Here is an 18,776-nt window from a genome sequence, read left to right on the forward strand (position 1 = left end):
GCGTTGCTCTCGCCGCCCGGGATCCCAGTGGTTTCCGCTTTCGCCACTCCTTCTCGGTCCTTGGTCCTCGACCCTTCCGTTACGTGTACTCCCTCGAAGATTCGCCGTGGTGGGGGTGAGGCGCCGCGCGTATTACAATTACATAAAAATAAAATAAGAGTCAGATTGCGGAAACCATATTAATTTTTCGGCCCCTGGAGATCTCGTCGTCGCTTCTCTGGCTTGTCTTTGGGCGCGAATTTCCGCGCCTTGTGACGGTGTGGCGGCGGGGCGCTGCCACGAAGCGGCGGGCCGTAACGTTACAATATATATATGTCAATTGGCTATTTTGACGACATCAAAAAATTGGATATTTTATTGCATACGTAGGTTTACATTAACACTCTGACGTATACATCATTTATATTTTTGCAATAAAATGTACTGGCACGTATGTATAAGGAAATAATTATTGATTGGCTAGTATGACGACAGTACAAAACTATGTACAATAATACATTACGTAGCTAATATGACGACACTAATATTTTCCGTAAAACAATTATTTTGACAACATTTCTATATATTTCCGATTATTCTGTAATACACAATTAAGACTTTAGACAATAAACACAAATAAGGAGTTACATATAAAGAATTAGGAACAGAGAATTACTTTTGATTAAAGTGATATTCTTTTGATTGCGTGCATTAAGCAAGTAAATTATCGTAAGTTACTACAAAATCCCGTTTACACGAAAGAAAATCCCGTTTACAAGAAATTATCAGAAATAACGCTCGCGTAAATGTTTCGTTGATATATCAGATTTCTTAATATTTGTAACGATGCACTCCTAAAAGTGCATCGTTCCGGCACGAACACCCGGCCGAGACCGCCCGGCCGACCATCCGCAGGACGAAGACAGAGCACGGTGTGCCCAAGTCTTAATTGTGTATTACAGAATAATCGGAAATATATAGAAATGTTGTCAAAATAATTGTTTTACGGAAAATATTAGTGTCGTCATATTAGCTACGTAATGTATTATTGTACATAGTTTTGTACTGTCGTCATACTAGCCAATCAATAATTATTTCCTTATACATACGTGCCAGTACATTTTATTGCAAAAATATAAATTATGTATACGTCAGAGTGTTAATGTAAACCTACGTATGCAATAAAATTATCCAATTTTTTGATGTCGTCAAAATAGCCAATTGACATATATATATTGTAACGTTACGGCCCGCCGCTTCGTGGCAGCGCCCCGCCGCCACACCGTCACAAGGCGCGGAAATTCGCGCCCAAAGACAAGCCAGAGAAGCGACGACGAGATCTCCAGGGGCCGAAAAATTAATATGGTTTCCGCAATCTGACTGTTTAAAGTTGAAAGAGAAAGAGAGAGAGAGAGATTGTGTTATTCTTTTTTGGCGGCCATCAGTGTTGATTGTAATACAATAGGTTGCCGCGCATTCTACGTAGTTCTCGGAAAAAGCGCGCGAGCGGCGCCGACAACGTTGCGTCCCAGACGGCGAGGCACGTGTTTACCGCGCATGCTTGAGCATGTTAGGAGGGGCGCGCAGCCCGGCCGAGCGAGCATTCGTTTCGCAGACATCGAGCGCGATACATCGTGTGTTATTATCTAAATTTCGTTGTCCAGATTTCGAGCGCGACACATCGTGCATCGTTGCTAAGTTCGATAGAATTGCGTCATACTTTTAATATCGAGTCATTAAGTTGTAAATTATCTCTACGTGTTTCGTATTGTGATTAATTACTTTAAATATTTTACTTAACGAAATATACGTTAAACTGCGAGCGTCACCGAGAGGAATCAAGGGATATCCGGCCCGGCGAGCCATGCCGACACGTGGAACGAAGGAAGGCAGCCATTTGCTGCAACGTTCGAGAGAGCCCTTTCGATAGGAATCACGAGCCCTTTCGACGGCTGAAGGAAGGAAGCCATTTTCGGGAACGTTCGAGGAATCCTGCTAAGGCTGAATACGAGCAGCTACGTATACATAGAGAGGAAATTTTTCTGATTGCGTGGTCTGTACAACTAGATATAATTATTCGTCTGCTTTGCACCCAAGGTAACCACTTACTTAACAATCGTGAGGAGAGACGTTAGAATTTCGTCTAACGTCACGGTAAGGATTCTGATCAAAGTCTCCTTAATGCATCTGAGGGTTATCCTTGCTAGTATGAGGAAATATAATAAGTTTCGCGTATTAAGAGGAAAACTTCCTCACTTCTTTTGAACAGGACAGTAAAAGTTATCTCGAGTCTAATTAGAATACTGAGCTCAGTCTAAAGTAAAATAATTAATCGTACGGTTGCAACCATTTTCAGAAAAAGTAAAAAGCAAGACTTTATTTATTCTTTGTGCGATTGTTTCATTCTCATTAATCAGACAATGTTTCTTATTGCGTATTAGGTTACTTTGCGAACATTCTTTACATTCACTTGGAATAAGTATTCAATGAAACTGCGTTACTTGCGAAACATATAAATCGTCTCTTGCGATTATTATCAAACTACATATTATTCATTTCCGTGCGTTTCTATAAGAATTATTTCTCATGGATTTGATAATTATTCTATTAAGTATTTTGCGAATTCTGAATTATAGAATTTATATTCTTATTGATTTGCTTTACTTGTTGAACAGTCCCTTCTTTATATTACTCGATCAGTTTTAGTTCGACTACATCAATAGAAATGATGAGATTACATACTATAAACAGAGAGAAGCCTGAGAGAGGCCACGGGCGCGATTTCGCTGTAACTTTATTTTGAAGCGCCTCTATGTCCACAAAATGTGGACATTGAACTACGTGGCCAATGTCTATAAATATGTAGGTAATGTCCACGATTTTGTGGTGCTCTTCCGTGCTATATCTACGACCTCGTGGTAATACAGAGATCCCAGGTTTAGGTCTCTGCTACATAGCCTGTGGAGGGGATAGGCTGTGGAGGGGATAGGATCGCGTCACGTGACGCTGACGCACACAAGCCAAGCGCCCCGTGTACATGTGCGCTCAGCGCTCGGCCAGCCTCGGCCAGCTAGAGAGAGCAAACATGCTATGCTCTTTCTCTTTCTCTCTTGAACCGGCGCGTCGTCAGCCTCGCAGACGAAATACGTATATTAGCGGCTTGACTGTCGCGTGCGTCTTTCTACACTAGATGCGATCAGATGCGATACACTATCATATCGCTTAATGATTTTACAATTTAGAAGTTAAAATCATTAATTAATTAAATTACAATTTCTTGTGTATATAAAAAGTATTAACTTAAAAACAAAACCGAGAACTTGAGTCGCCAGTAAATAATTAACAATCAGCACAGGAGTTGTGTTCGACCAAACTGGTAATTTTATTATTCAAAAGACGCTACGTTTCGACCGCAAAATTAGGTCCTTTTCAAGCGTGTATAACTCACAAATATTATTTAGTTAGACAGTTGCCAAAATACGCCGAATCTAAAAACTAAACATCAGATTTTGTAGAACGCGACAAGCAGAATAAGTCCAGAAACATTATATAAATAAAATAACTTACATATTGGAGTGTTAATTACAAGACATAAAAGACAGTTTAACTATATTTCCGTTGTCCGTATTATATCAGAGAGACGAATCCCTGTCGTGCGATGGTAAAATTGCGACTGACAAGAAAGGACAGAACAATAAACATTGGCTTCGAATTTTTCTGAAGTAAAGAGAGGGAAGTAAACGAGAAGGGGATATTACGTTTCCTTTATGATATATGTTTATAGAGAGCATTGAGACTCTCCGTGTCATTTTGCATATTAATAGTGTTGTCCAAATTTTTAATAAAAAACATCTCGGCTAATTCCCTCTTTCTAATCAGTTTTTCTTTGTGCATTATCTCTGGATTCCCCCAAGCAAAGTCATGTCCACGGGATATTCGATGTTCATTAACTACAGAGTATTTGCCAGCTGGTTTTTTGATATCCTTCTGGTGTTCTTTCAGACGCGTGCAAAGATGCCTTTTTGTCTGCCCTATATATATAGCATTACAATCTTTACACTTGATCTTGTATACGATTTCCGTTTGTTTCAGATCATTAATTTTATCTTTACCGCGTTTAATCAGGCAATCTAATTTTTTAGGAATTGTGAACAGAGACGTAATATGGCACTTTCTCAGCGTGTGATTAATATTTTCGCTTAAATCCTTTATGTATGGTAACAGCATGCACCTCTTTAAATCAAATTCTGTTTTATTGTCCGTGGAGATGTTATGTAAGGTATCACGTGTTTTTAAGAGGTGTAACCTATTTAAAATGTGTTTATTAATAATTTGTTTTGGAAAATTGTTGTTATTTAAGATGTCTTTGACTGTTTTGATATTATTGCTATGGAATCTTTTATCAGAAAGTAGTATCGCACGATCAACTAAACTTGTGATGGTATTCAACTTGTATTTTAAAGGTTGGTTTGAATAAAAGTTTGTACATCTTCCCGAGAACGTTTGTTTTCGATACCAATTCGTTAGCAGAGTATTGCCATTTCTAATGACAGTTGTGTCGAGGAAGTTAAGAGACCCGTTATTTTCAATTTCGTATGTTTTGAGTCTAGGATGATAATCATTAAAAACTGTAAGTATCAGGTCCACATGTTTTCTCGGGACGACCGCGAAAATATTGTCCACATATCTGAAAAATAATGAGATGTTGAGAAGGATATCAGAAAACCAGCTGGTAAATACTCTGTAGTTAGTGAACATCGAATATCCCGTGGACATGACTTTGATTGGGGGAATCCAGAGATAATGCACAAAGAAAAACTGATTAGAAAGAGGGAATTAGCCGAGATGTTTTTTATTAAAAATTCGGACAACACTATTAATATGCAAAATGACACGGAAAGTCTCAATGCTCTCTATAAACATATCATAAAGGAAACGTAATATCCCCTTCTCGTCTACTTCCCTCTCTTTACTTCAGAAAAATTCGAAGCCAATGTTTATTGTTCTGTCCTTTCTTGTCAGTCGCAATTTTACCGTCGCACGACAGGGATTCGTCTCTCTGATATAATACGGACAACGGAAATATAGTTAAACTGTGTTTTATGTCTTGTAATTAACACTCCAATATGTAAGTTATTTTTATTTATATAATGTTTCTGGACTTATTCTGCTTGTCGCGTTCTACAAAATCTAATGTTTAGTTTTTAGATTCGGCGTATTTTGGCAACTATGTCTAACTAAATAATATTTGTGAGTTATACACGCTTGAAAAGGACCTAATTTTGCGGTCGAAACGTAGCGTCTTTTGAATAATAAAATTACCAGTTTGGTCGAACACACTCCTGTGCTGATTGTTAATTATTTACTGGCGACTCAAGTTCTCGGTTTTGTTTTTAAGTTAATACATTTTATATACACAAGAAATTGTAATTTAATTAATTAATGATTTTAACTTCTAAATTGTAAAATCATTAAGCGATATGATAGTGTATCGCATCTGATCGCATCTAGTGTAGAAAGACGCACGCGACAGTCAAGCCGCTAATAGCCCGGGAGGTAACGACACAAAAGTGCTCAGCGATTTGATTAGTCTTGGAACAAAGTAATTTCTCTTGTTTTAGTAGTGTTGTTGATGAAATGCAGAGTCTGGCTGCGCTGTCTCGCTGGAATGGGCGTTGCGGCGCCTTTGATCTTGTCGAAAAAACACTTATGTTGGAAGAATTTGATTAGTGCTGAGCTTTTATATATTTATTGTTTTTTGTATAAAGAAATGTTTTAGAAAAGTCTGGCATGTAACCGACACTGGAAAATGAGTCTGGCATCCTCCCAAAGTCGTTGTAAAAAGTCGATTTGTAGAATCATTTGATTAGAGCTGTAACTTGTCAAGATGGTAGTTTAAATATATAAAATTATAAAAAAATAAGTCTGGCTACTTGTACTGGCTGGAAAATTGGTCTGGCACCCCTTTTAAAGTCGTCTGCACGAGCGCGCCGGTAGCTCGTTGCCCGCTGTATCTCTAAATATTATTAACGCATTACTCATTGAAAAAGATTTTACTTGTCCAAAAAGAAAAACGTAAACGATTTCGTGCTTATTAGTAGTGGAATGATGTGTAATTAATTATTTAATAATCAGAAATAAAGTAATTTAAAAATAAAACTATATTTTAAAGTAGTCAACATTATGCAAGTATACGCTTATAAAAAATCAATTAACTTTATTTATTAAAATGATTAATTTATTCATCTGGATAATCTGTGTAATCAAACTTTCAATTTCTGATGAACTTTCATTTTCATCATCGGTGAGCTCGGTGTTGTCGGTATTGTCATCGGATTCTTCTTCGATTTCCTTTGATTGAGTACATTCATGATCTGAAAATAATTCAAAGTTGAATTTATTATTAAAATTACACGATTTTAATAAGCTGCGATAAAAACAAAACTTTTACGAACTAAACTAATTAACTCGTTTTATTTGCAAAAAAATAATTATTATCTTAAAATCATATTTCTAAAGTCATGGTTAAAGATTTATTAACAGTATTTAAACCAAAATTTTTTATATTTTTATAAACTAAAATATTATAATATTATAAATGAATAATAAGTTATTATAATGATAAGTATCTTTATTAATTTCAAATTATTTGTTGCATCATTATTATAACTTTATTATTAGTTTATTTATTCAAAATTAATTTTGCATTCATTTAAAATAAAATTAATTTATGAAATATACCTTCATTTTCTTCCTCATTCGATTCAAGTACAACTACTCCTTCAAACCAAGTAAACTCGTACTTTTCGTCAACTTCTTTCTCAAGCCATTCTCAATCGGAGACAAATTTGTCATATGCTGCAAATAAGCATTTCTCCAAAGTTGACGCGTGTACTATACCTACATGTCAATCCGAATTAAAGCAACAACTTTTGAGAGCGTCATACATCGCAACCATTTGGAGAAATACTTATTTGCAGCATATGACAAATTTGTCTCCGATTGAGAATGGCTTGAGAAAGAAGTTGACGAAAAGTACGAGTTTACTTGGTTCGAAGGAGTAGTTGTACTTGAATCGAATGAGGAAGAAAATGAAGGTATATTTCATAAATTAATTTTATTTTAAATAAATGCAAAATTAATTTTGAATAAATAAACTAATAATAAAGTTATAATAATGATGCAACAAATAATTTGAAATTAATAAAGATACTTATCATTATAATAACTTATTATTCATTTATAATATTATAATATTTTAGTTTATAAAAATATAAAGAATTTTGGTTTAAATACTGTTAATAAATCTTTAACCATGACTTTAGAAATATGATTTTAAGATAATAATTATTTTTTTGCAAATAAAACGAGTTAATTAGTTTAGTTTGTAAAAGTTTTGTTTTTATCGCAGCTTATTAAAATCGTGTAATTTTAATAATAAATTCAACTTTGAATTATTTTCAGATCATGAATGTACTCAATCAAAGGAAATCGAAGAAGAATCCGATGGCAATACCGACAACACCGAGCTCACCGATGATGAAAATGAAAGTTCATCAGAAATTGAAAGTTTGATTACACAGATTATCCAGATGAATAAATTAATCATTTTAATAAATAAAGTTAATTGATTTTTTATAAGCGTATACTTGCATAATGTTGACTACTTTAAAATATAGTTTTATTTTTAAATTACTTTATTTCTGATTATTAAATAATTAATTACACATCATTCCACTACTAATAAGCACGAAATCGTTTACGTTTTTCTTTTTGGACAAGTAAAATCTTTTTCAATGAGTAATGCGTTAATAATATTTAGAGATACAGCGGGCAACGAGCTACCGGCGCGCTCGTGCAGACGACTTTAAAAGGGGTGCCAGACCAATTTTCCAGCCAGTACAAGTAGCCAGACTTATTTTTTTATAATTTTATATATTTAAACTACCATCTTGACAAGTTACAGCTCTAATCAAATGATTCTACAAATCGACTTTTTACAACGACTTTGGGAGGATGCCAGACTTATTTTCCAGTGTCGGTTACATGCCAGACTTTTCTAAAACATTTCTTTATACAAAAAACAATAAATATATAAAAGCTCAGCACTAATCAAATTCTTCCAACATAAGTGTTTTTTCGACAAGATCAAAGGCGCCGCAACGCCCATTCCAGCGAGACAGCGCAGCCAGACTCTGCATTTCATCAACAACACTACTAAAACAAGAGAAATTACTTTGTTCCAAGACTAATCAAATCGCTGAGCACTTTTGTGTCGTTACCTCCCGGGCTATTAGCGGCTTGACTGTCGCGTGCGTCTTTCTACACTAGATGCGATCAGATGCGATACACTATCATATCGCTTAATGATTTTACAATTTAGAAGTTAAAATCATTAATTAATTAAATTACAATTTCTTGTGTATATAAAATGTATTAACTTAAAAACAAAACCGAGAACTTGAGTCGCCAGTAAATAATTAACAATCAGCACAGGAGTGTGTTCGACCAAACTGGTAATTTTATTATTCAAAAGACGCTACGTTTCGACCGCAAAATTAGGTCCTTTTCAAGCGTGTATAACTCACAAATATTATTTAGTTAGACATAGTTGCCAAAATACGCCGAATCTAAAAACTAAACATTAGATTTTGTAGAACGCGACAAGCAGAATAAGTCCAGAAACATTATATAAATAAAAATAACTTACATATTGGAGTGTTAATTACAAGACATAAAACACAGTTTAACTATATTTCCGTTGTCCGTATTATATCAGAGAGACGAATCCCTGTCGTGCGACGGTAAAATTGCGACTGACAAGAAAGGACAGAACAATAAACATTGGCTTCGAATTTTTCTGAAGTAAAGAGAGGGAAGTAGACGAGAAGGGGATATTACGTTTCCTTTATGATATGTTTATAGAGAGCATTGAGACTTTCCGTGTCATTTTGCATATTAATAGTGTTGTCCGAATTTTTAATAAAAAACATCTCGGCTAATTCCCTCTTTCTAATCAGTTTTTCTTTGTGCATTATCTCTGGATTCCCCCAATCAAAGTCATGTCCACGGGATATTCGATGTTCACTAACTACAGAGTATTTACCAGCTGGTTTTCTGATATCCTTCTCAACATCTCATTATTTTTCAGATATGTGGACAATATTTTCGCGGTCGTCCCGAGAAAACATGTGGACCTGATACTTACAGTTTTTAATGATTATCATCCTAGACTCAAAACATACGAAATTGAAAATAACGGGTCTCTTAACTTCCTCGACACAACTGTCATTAGAAATGGCAATACTCTGCTAACGAATTGGTATCGAAAACAAACGTTCTCGGGAAGATGTACAAACTTTTATTCAAACCAACCTTTAAAATACAAGTTGAATACCATCACAAGTTTAGTTGATCGTGCGATACTACTTTCTGATAAAAGATTCCATAGCAATAATATCAAAACAGTCAAAGACATCTTAAATAACAACAATTTTCCAAAACAAATTATTAATAAACACATTTTAAATAGGTTACACCTCTTAAAAACACGTGATACCTTACATAACATCTCCACGGACAATAAAACAGAATTTGATTTAAAGAGGTGCATGCTGTTACCATACATAAAGGATTTAAGCGAAAATATTAATCACACGCTGAGAAAGTGCCATATTACGTCTCTGTTCACAATTCCTAAAAAATTAGATTGCCTGATTAAACGCGGTAAAGATAAAATTAATGATCTGAAACAAACGGAAATCGTATACAAGATCAAGTGTAAAGATTGTAATGCTATATATATAGGGCAGACAAAAAGGCATCTTTGCACGCGTCTGAAAGAACACCAGAAGGATATCAAAAAACCAGCTGGCAAATACTCTGTAGTTAATGAACATCGAATATCCCGTGGACATGACTTTGCTTGGGGGAATCCAGAGATAATGCACAAAGAAAAACTGATTAGAAAGAGGGAATTAGCCGAGATGTTTTTTATTAAAAATTTGGACAACACTATTAATATGCAAAATGACACGGAGAGTCTCAATGCTCTCTATAAACATATATCATAAAGGAAACGTAATATCCCCTTCTCGTTTACTTCCCTCTCTTTACTTCAGAAAAATTCGAAGCCAATGTTTATTGTTCTGTCCTTTCTTGTCAGTCGCAATTTTACCATCGCACGACAGGGATTCGTCTCTCTGATATAATACGGACAACGGAAATATAGTTAAACTGTCTTTTATGTCTTGTAATTAACACTCCAATATGTAAGTTATTTTTATTTATATAATGTTTCTGGACTTATTCTGCTTGTCGCGTTCTACAAAATCTGATGTTTAGTTTTTAGATTCGGCGTATTTTGGCAACTGTCTAACTAAATAATATTTGTGAGTTATACACGCTTGAAAAGGACCTAATTTTGCGGTCGAAACGTAGCGTCTTTTGAATAATAAAATTACCAGTTTGGTCGAACACAACTCCTGTGCTGATTGTTAATTATTTACTGGCGACTCAAGTTCTCGGTTTTGTTTTTAAGTTAATACTTTTTATATACACAAGAAATTGTAATTTAATTAATTAATGATTTTAACTTCTAAATTGTAAAATCATTAAGCGATATGATAGTGTATCGCATCTGATCGCATCTAGTGTAGAAAGACGCACGCGACAGTCAAGCCGCTAATATACGTATTTCGTCTGCGAGGCTGACGACGCGCCGGTTCAAGAGAGAAAGAGAAAGAGCATAGCATGTTTGCTCTCTCTAGCTGGCCGAGGCTGGCCGAGCGCTGAGCGCACATGTACACGGGGCGCTTGGCTTGTGTGCGTCAGCGTCACGTGACGCGATCCTATCCCCTCCACAGCCTATCCCCTCCACAGGCTATGTAGCAGAGACCTAAACCTGGGATCTCTGTATTACCACGAGGTCGTAGATATAGCACGGAAGAGCACCACAAAATCGTGGACATTACCTACATATTTATAGACATTGGCCACGTAGTTCAATGTCCACATTTTGTGGACATAGAGGCGCTTCAAAATAAAGTTACAGCGAAATCGCGCCCGTGGCCTCTCTCAGGCTTCTCTCTGCTATAAATATTTCCTTTAGGATTAACTGGATTACATAACAAAGAAAAGCATCAGTGAATTCAACTTTTATTTTGTCATCGATACAAGGAACGGACTGTACTATAATAATTATTGATTTGTTTCTTTTATGTGTTTTATACATTTATTGTATTTTTATTGTATGTTATATAATCTATGTAATAATTTGTTCACGAATACTGGGAAGGTTTTTCGGGCAGTTTCCCTTCTCCTATGCAACAAATGTTGGTATTCTTTGTCTAGTTCTGCCCATTCGAGTCATTTAAAATTACTTAAATTTATTAAATGCAATCTCTCCCTCAATAAACGGATTCTTATGATTTGTTCCTTCCTCATCTAATTCTAGAGTTCAGGCTTGTGCGCGAGCTTGTGCAAACACTGACTCTTATTTTATTTTTATGTAATTGTAATACGCGCGGCGCCTCACCCCCACCACGGCGAATCTTCGAGGGAGTACACGTAACGGAAGGGTCGAGGACCAAGGACCGAGAAGGAGTGGCGAAAGCGGAAACCACTGGGATCCCGGGCGGCGAGAGCAACGCGGGAGGCGTGCGTCGCGTGAGGCAGCGATGGACAAGGCCACCAATAGCGGGGCCCCAGGCGCCTGGGGAAAACCCGGCCTCAGCAACTTGCCTCCACGAAATACCGGCCCGCGGGGTGACTGATCACCGCCCCGAGGCCAAACCGGAGGCACATCGGCTAGAATGATGTCCAGTCCGCTGTCTAGGGACAAATCGAAGGAGTCGCTACGCCGCCGAGGGACCGTTTCGCGCCCCCAAAGGATCCCCTTACGACGATCCTGCGTTAAGATATCGCGCGAGCTTGCAATAATACTCCGTTCCTTTCTGGCGTCCGCGCTACCATTACTTTGGTTGTTTATTTTAATTGCTAGCATGTATTGTTAGGAAGTCCGCGAACGGACTTAACGCGGCAACCACCTCACCGCGCCGAGCGGTGCCGAAGGCGGCCGAAGACCGCCGAGCGCGATCGCGGCGTCGGGGCGCCGTAATCCCCGATCGTTCCGCCTCACCGGCCCGGCGCTCGCGATCGCCGTCGCTACCCCCACCACGACGCGACGTTGCCGCGACGCGTATATAAGCCCGGCATCGCTGGCACAATTCGCGATTCCTGATCATCCGTCTCACCGATCACACCGATCCTGAGTTTCCACATTCAGCCAGTCCGACAAAAGGTAGAGCGCCTCCGGCATTCTCTGTCTTCACCGAGCGTGTCTTGGGAAACGACCAGCTTCCGCGATCATTTGCTTATCCAAAGCCCGTCCGCAAAGAGGGTAGAGCGCCTCCGGCATTCTCTGTCTTCGTCGAGCATGTTTCGACAAACGACCGGCTTCCTCCCCGAGGATATCCGAACGGGGGCAGAGCGCTTCTCTGCCTCCACCGAGCGCTTCTCGATCGGAGACCGCTCCACCCCTCGATGCTGGCAATCGGCCACCACCGAACGCTTCCCGGTGGCCGTACTCGCGCCGTTTCTCCTCGAGCTAGCCGCTTGTAGCCACTGCCGAGCGTTTCTCGGTGGTCGATCTCGCGCTAAGCTCGATCCCGCCGCCCACCGCGCCGAATTACCGCAGCCTTGCCCGCGCTTCGCGATCCACGCCGCGCGCCATTTTTCCGCGCTCCGATCCGCACCGCCCGGGAAAACCGGCTCCATTCGTACCGGTGCTCATTGTAACGCGATACGGCCCACGAGACCGCCGAAAGTCCCGGCTCCGCCCCGTACATACCGCGAGTTACCGCGCGCCGCCCGCGACACATCACTCATTGTATGATCGTTCCCTATTAAATAAACGTTGTTATTTGGTTAAACCGGACGAATACGCTTCATTTTGTCGGCACCCACCTTGCCTCTGTCCCTCCGCGCCTCCGTCGAACCTCGACCCGCCGCGAGCTAGATCCGTGCTTCGACGACAGGTTGTTTTAAAGCGTTAGGTTGTGACCGGAACAACGATTGAAAAGATGAAAAATAATTTTTAGCCACTTACTACTTGGGCCGAATTATACGGTCGCCACTGTATTTTAAGGCTCAAATACAGAAACCTCTCGTTCTCGCGTAGTCCCTCGCTTCTTTCCAGCTCAATGGCCGCCGTGTTCTACGCCGCAGACGTGTTCAAGGTCGTCGACCACGCCCTTCTCTCGCGACGCGTAATCTCCGTACGTTTGGATAGGAATTTCACTGGGATCGCGATTGAATTCACTTTTTTTTATAATAAACAAATAACAATTTATTATTCTCCTCACTACAGCAATCTCCGTGTAGGAACGGACGCGTTCGCTCGATTGCGTGTATTTATACGTCGAGTGTTATCGAACCGCCGTCTCGCTTTCTCAGATGCACAATGCGCCAAAGGAAATTAATATCCCGTATCACGCAATTGCTTTCAACTATCTATCTTAACGGTGACTCATGCTATCAGCACAAGCAATCAACGGAATAAGTCGGCCGGACTCGTATTTTAACGCGTGACTTTCGACGTTACGTAATCTTGCAACGGACTTCTCGCGATGATATCACACGCGCTTATCGTAGGCGGTAAACGGGATAAGCAAGCCGAAGTCGAATTTGTTATGCGCAACAGTATACGTGTTGACGCTTCGATATCTCACGGCGAACTGTCCGGGAGGAACGGGTCTGGTTCTCCCACCTAAACGCGACGCATGCGCCGACGTGCGCAAACGGGCGCGAAGTCACTCTATTGGCCGGTCGTGCCACGAGTGTAAATGGAACGACTCTTTGTGTACTAAAAGTGCACTGGCTCATATGCCGAGTCGTTCGCGTTGATTCGGCATTTACACTTTTTGTGAGATGCCGCTCTCCAAGGTGCAAAGACGCGAATTGGCTATCGCCCGCGCGTGAACCAATCGCGCCGCTGCACCGCGAATTTCGCGTAAGCGGACACAGAGTCACTAGGCTTGCACCGAGTGACTCTCCACGTATGAAAGTCACATTGACAAATCCCCAGAAAACCAGGTAAGTATGCGTATAACGCAATCGTAATTAATCTTTCTCTTTTTCTTTTAGGTATCCCGGATCGTTCAAGGAATCGTCTCATTTTGTCACCGGCGGTGATCAACGGTAAGTATAATAAAATCGGTAAGTATAATAAAAGCGACTTAATCTATCGCACGCATGTATGAATAATGATTAATCTTAATAATGACAGGGAAAGTTGGAAAAGTTATCAAATTAACGAATATAATATCAAAATGGCTCAATTCCATGTCAAAGTGTAAAAGTTACGTAAAAGTGTAGCAAAGTGTAAATCAAAATAAGCATAATTGCAATAAAATGTAATAAAACATATATGTACGCCTGGAATGACTCCATTTAGCCTTAGTTTGAATATCAAATCAAAATATTTAACGACAATTGTCGCGGTATTGAAGAATGAAGTAAAAAGTGTAATGAAAGTGTCGTTGGGTGTAGAGCCTACGCTGGCTCGTCTCGCACGCTCGCTCGCAACGCGCTGGTATGTTAAGTGTAACAAAGTGTAGCAAAGTGTAGCACCTCTATCGGTGGTGTTCTCATGTGAGTGTTTCTATCCTACGGGTGTAAAAAGTGTAAAAGTGTATTATAAAGGTGTAGGTGTGTCATTCCCCCTCGGGATCGTTTAAAATCATGATATATGTAGTGAATATAGTAAAAAGAACGAAAACTAAATACGGATCTGGAAAATTAATTATCAATGATAGAAATATGATCGTGGAAACTATTAGGTATTCTGAAAACTTCATGCTTGTTTAACTTTACGGTAAATAATATGACTGTGTACCGGCTTTGTGCGAATACGCTAACAGTAATATGCAAATTATCGCAATCGCGAATAAAATGAATATAAATGATAATACGACTATCCGGAACTTGTCCGGATCCATTACTGAATCTCAATCTCTTGCCCTCTGGCTTAAGCTTTTAAATGACAGGTGAATGACTGTATCGTCGTTGATTTGTGTGTAAGGGTATTTTATAAGTTTTTTATTTATTTCTATGTATCAACAGTTGTACTGTGTGTGTGTTATTAGTGTAATCGGTGTAATATAGTGTAATTATCTTATAATCTAATAGCGTACTTTTTTGGTACTTTGCGTCCTAACTCGGTAGGTTCTCATGCAATATTATAAAAAGTAAATCAAAATAAAGGTAAATAATCGAAAAGTTTCACAATGGTTGTATACCCGGCATAATTGGGTGTCTATGCTTTAATAAAAATTATCAAAAGAAAATAAAAATAAAATAATCAAAAAAGGGTTACTCTCTTTGAGTAAACGCACGGCCTAAAGGTCCGTGTACTCCATACGCTGCGATTCGGCTGAGTCCGGCTGCTGTTCCTTCTGCACCTCAGTCCTCCTTGGTTGACCTTCGACACGTTCGAAATGACCAGCGGGCTGACTGCCCACCTCCAACAACCTGCTCACCTCCTCGTCAGCTCTTTGTGTCAGAAGCTCGGCTATCAACTGACTTCGTTGTCGGTCGGCTAGTTCGCTCTACCGCGCTCGGAACTCATCGTAACCCGCTGAGTGGAGTACGCGGCGTCTATGCATCACGCTCCTAAGTTGGCGAGTCAGTTGCTTCGCCGATTGGCTATCTCGGGTTCCTTCGCTTATATTCCATCGGTATCTGATGGATCGATGGCGCGGCATCTCCGTATCACGTATCCGCGGTCTATCAGCCGATTACTCTGCCCGTTAACTTTTCCGGTTCGTTCGCGTTACCCCGTTACCGTATCTTTAATCGGGGTTTTTGTACTTATCCTAATGTTAATGTGTTTACAGCTAAATTAATCACGCTCGCGTCTATTTATGATGACAAAGTCATTGCGTTTTATTTATTTCTTTATTTTCATGTTTGTCTTATCGGCCCGCTGGCCTCGCGCTTCATCCACGGCGCTGCTGCTTTCCATCCCTCCTGTCATCCGGTCGGTCCGCGAAGCGCTTTGCCTCGCCCGCGTGTCATCACTCTCACCGCCGCCGTCGTTGCATCGCCGCACTTGGATGACCGGCACCCTCATGGGTACCGAGCGTATGGTCCACCCCTGCCGCTCACTCCTGATCATCTCCCTCACGGATGCCGTGAGTCCCGGCATGAGTAGCTCAACAGTTGGCTCGGTAACTGCTGCCCGGCTGTTGGTCGGTTGGTGCAGCTCAGCGCACGGCTGCATTCTCCCCGTCAAGTCGAGCGTCGAGCTTGCTTCGCTCGCTCGACTTACCTCTGTCTTCGCAGTCGTTCGCTGTTGCTGCTTAGGCAATGGGTTTTTCGATCTGCGCTTGATCGCGCGCGCTTGTCGCTCTTTTCTGTTTTCATTCTCGAATAGGTGGCGATTGATCAGTCTCGCGGTTCGTGCCGCTTTTCGTTGGCTCGTCGCTTCGTACGTGACCCACGTGTTGGTTTCACGTTGGAATCGTATGCTTGACCGGTCGTCATCTTCGGCGTCGTCGACCTCGTTGTCGTCCTCCTCGTCGCTGTCTTCGCTGTTGACGTCGCTGACCCACTCGCTACGCTCGTCTTTGTTTCGAATCATCGCAGTAAGTACCGTTGACGTTGCTATCGTCACCGTCTCCCTGTCCGCCGGGTCGGTTCGATTCGCCGTTTTTTCCTCACTTTGTCCGCTGGTTGTCGGGCTGTTAGTCAGCTGGCTTCTCGTTCGTTCTGTCCCCACGGTGGACGATGTCATTTCGTCGCTGGGAGTTTCTTTCTTCGAGCCGGCTGTGGTTGTGTCTGATTTTGGCTTACTTCGCTTCGCCATCATTTTTGCCGATTCCATCGTCGTTCGTGGCGTTTCCGCTGTGTGGTCCGCTCGTCGTTGCTGTCCCGTCGGTGGTTCGTCCGCCGTCGGTTGGCGCATTTGTTTTTGCGCTTTCCCGCTTCGTTCGTAGCCGTCGCCTGCTCGCACGTGTATGTCGAACTCATCGACATCCACGATGATACGGTGTGGCTTCGTTATTGGTCTTTTACGTCGGCTTTGGCTGATTGTGATCGTCGTTGCGGCTATAATACTGCCGTCGATCGGATCGTGCACTTGTATCTCTTTGGAACGCGTCCAGTCGCGTTGTTGCAATTCCTCGCAGTATCTGATCGCCCTGGCCAGTCGAAGGTTCGCCTCGTAATCTCGTTCCGCTTGTTCTTCGTCTTCCGGCGTCAGCGTTGGCAATCGCGCGGCGTATCCTTCCGCGAATGTCAGCGCTTGTCTATTTTGGCGGCGCTGTTCGAGAACTTTGTTCACTTCCTCGATCGCGCGCGTCACCTCGTCCCGTCGCATCCGCTCGTCATCGTCGAACGGCCGCTCGTTTGGTCCCTTATCGCCGTTGTCCTCGGCTTCGTTGCCGTCGTCGCGGTATCGCTTCATGGCTCTGCTCTGACTCACCGTGTCGTTTTCGACGCTGCTCGATTCGTCCTTTCGCGCTACATTTCTCGTCTGTTCCGCGCACTCGCGTGTTTTGTTTTCGGCACTTTTCGCTTCGCGTAGGTTATTATCTTTCGACGAGGTCGCATTTTGTTTATCAATCTGGAGTGTTATTTTGTATCGGTCCGGTGCTACGCGCTCTGCCGTCGCGGTTTTCTCGATTTCGGTGACCATCGGTCGCGACTCGGTTTTGGGAGTTTCGATCGCGTCATCGCATTTCGCCCGTTTGCGTGTTCGCTCAATCGCGTTTGCGTCGGTCTCGACGGGTTTGTCGGCCGTGTTTATCGTCTCGCGCGCCTCGATGTCACCTTGACGCGTTTCCGTTTTCGCGGTTTCGAAATTCGCGTTGTCGATTTCTTTGTCCGCTTCGCCGCACGACACTCTTTTTTGCCCTCTCGTTTGCGCGAATCGTTCGTTTTGTCTTTTTATTATGTACGCACCGTCTCCGCCGCCACTGATGATGATGCTGTCTCCGCCCCTTATATATTCGGCCTCCACGATGTCGTCTTCTTCAGCTGCTTCCGTCTCCTTCGATTTTATCGTTGTCGGTCGTTGTTGCTGTATTTCCGTCACGGGTTTGAGCTCCCGTTCAAATTCGTGGTAGTCCATGGTAGATTGATCCTCGCTGTCGTTCCAATCCATTAACATCGCGTTGATTCGCCCTCTCCTGGGTGGCGCGTCCTCCCCCGTTTCTAATATTTCTATCGGCTCTTTCTCGTCGGAGATTTCAATCGGTCTACTCCGGTCGTCGCCGGCGCGTGCGTACAGGTGGTCCATCGTTGGCCAACTGTCGATTTCGTCGTCCGTTATTTCCGACTCGCGTTCACGTTCTCCTTTCCTTCGGTTCGTGTGGTTCGTTCCGATTGGCTGTTTGGCCCACACTCGTTCGTGTCTTCGTTCGTCCTCACTGTCGGATCGCATCCATCGGTCTATGATGGCTCGCCATCTACTTTCGCTGTATTCATCCGATTCCGCTTGCGGTTGATCCTCGTTACCGCAGTCACCGCTCAGTTCGACTATCCCGTCATAGTCATCGCCGCCTGTCTCTTCGTCGTTGCCGATGTCGCTGCTCAGCTCTATTGTCTTTTGGTGGCGGTGTTCGGTCACTTCCTCATTGTCTCGCTCATCTTCGGCGTCAATTTCTCTCACTCTGAAGCTGAAATTTCATGCGAGCGAAGAAAAGCCAGCGTTTATCCCCACTCCACCTCACTGTAAAGCCAGCGTAGAACAGCTAACGCTATCGCCCCTATCATTTTCATGGAGCGAAGAAAAG

The 18,776-nt window shown here is 41.6% G+C and overlaps 2 long non-coding RNA genes across 2 annotated transcripts; one reads left to right on the forward strand and one right to left on the reverse strand.

The window, feature by feature from the left end:
• Nucleotides 1-2,708: 2,708 nt before the first annotated feature.
• On the reverse strand, nucleotides 2,709-6,545 carry LOC139811489 (uncharacterized). Its single transcript, XR_011731647.1, has 2 exons — nucleotides 3,547-6,545; nucleotides 2,709-3,474 (listed from the first exon to the last, which is right to left on the reverse strand). It is a non-coding gene; the product is annotated as an uncharacterized lncRNA (long non-coding RNA).
• A 190-nt stretch (nucleotides 6,546-6,735) lies between these two features.
• LOC139811485 (uncharacterized) lies at nucleotides 6,736-7,674 on the forward strand. The gene is made up of 2 exons (XR_011731646.1): nucleotides 6,736-7,076; nucleotides 7,444-7,674. It is a non-coding gene; the product is annotated as an uncharacterized lncRNA (long non-coding RNA).
• The last annotated feature ends 11,102 nt before the right edge of the window (nucleotides 7,675-18,776 follow it).

This window comes from Temnothorax longispinosus, chromosome 1 (genome assembly GCF_030848805.1).
Source record: "Temnothorax longispinosus isolate EJ_2023e chromosome 1, Tlon_JGU_v1, whole genome shotgun sequence".
NCBI classification, from domain to species: domain Eukaryota; kingdom Metazoa; phylum Arthropoda; class Insecta; order Hymenoptera; family Formicidae; genus Temnothorax; species Temnothorax longispinosus.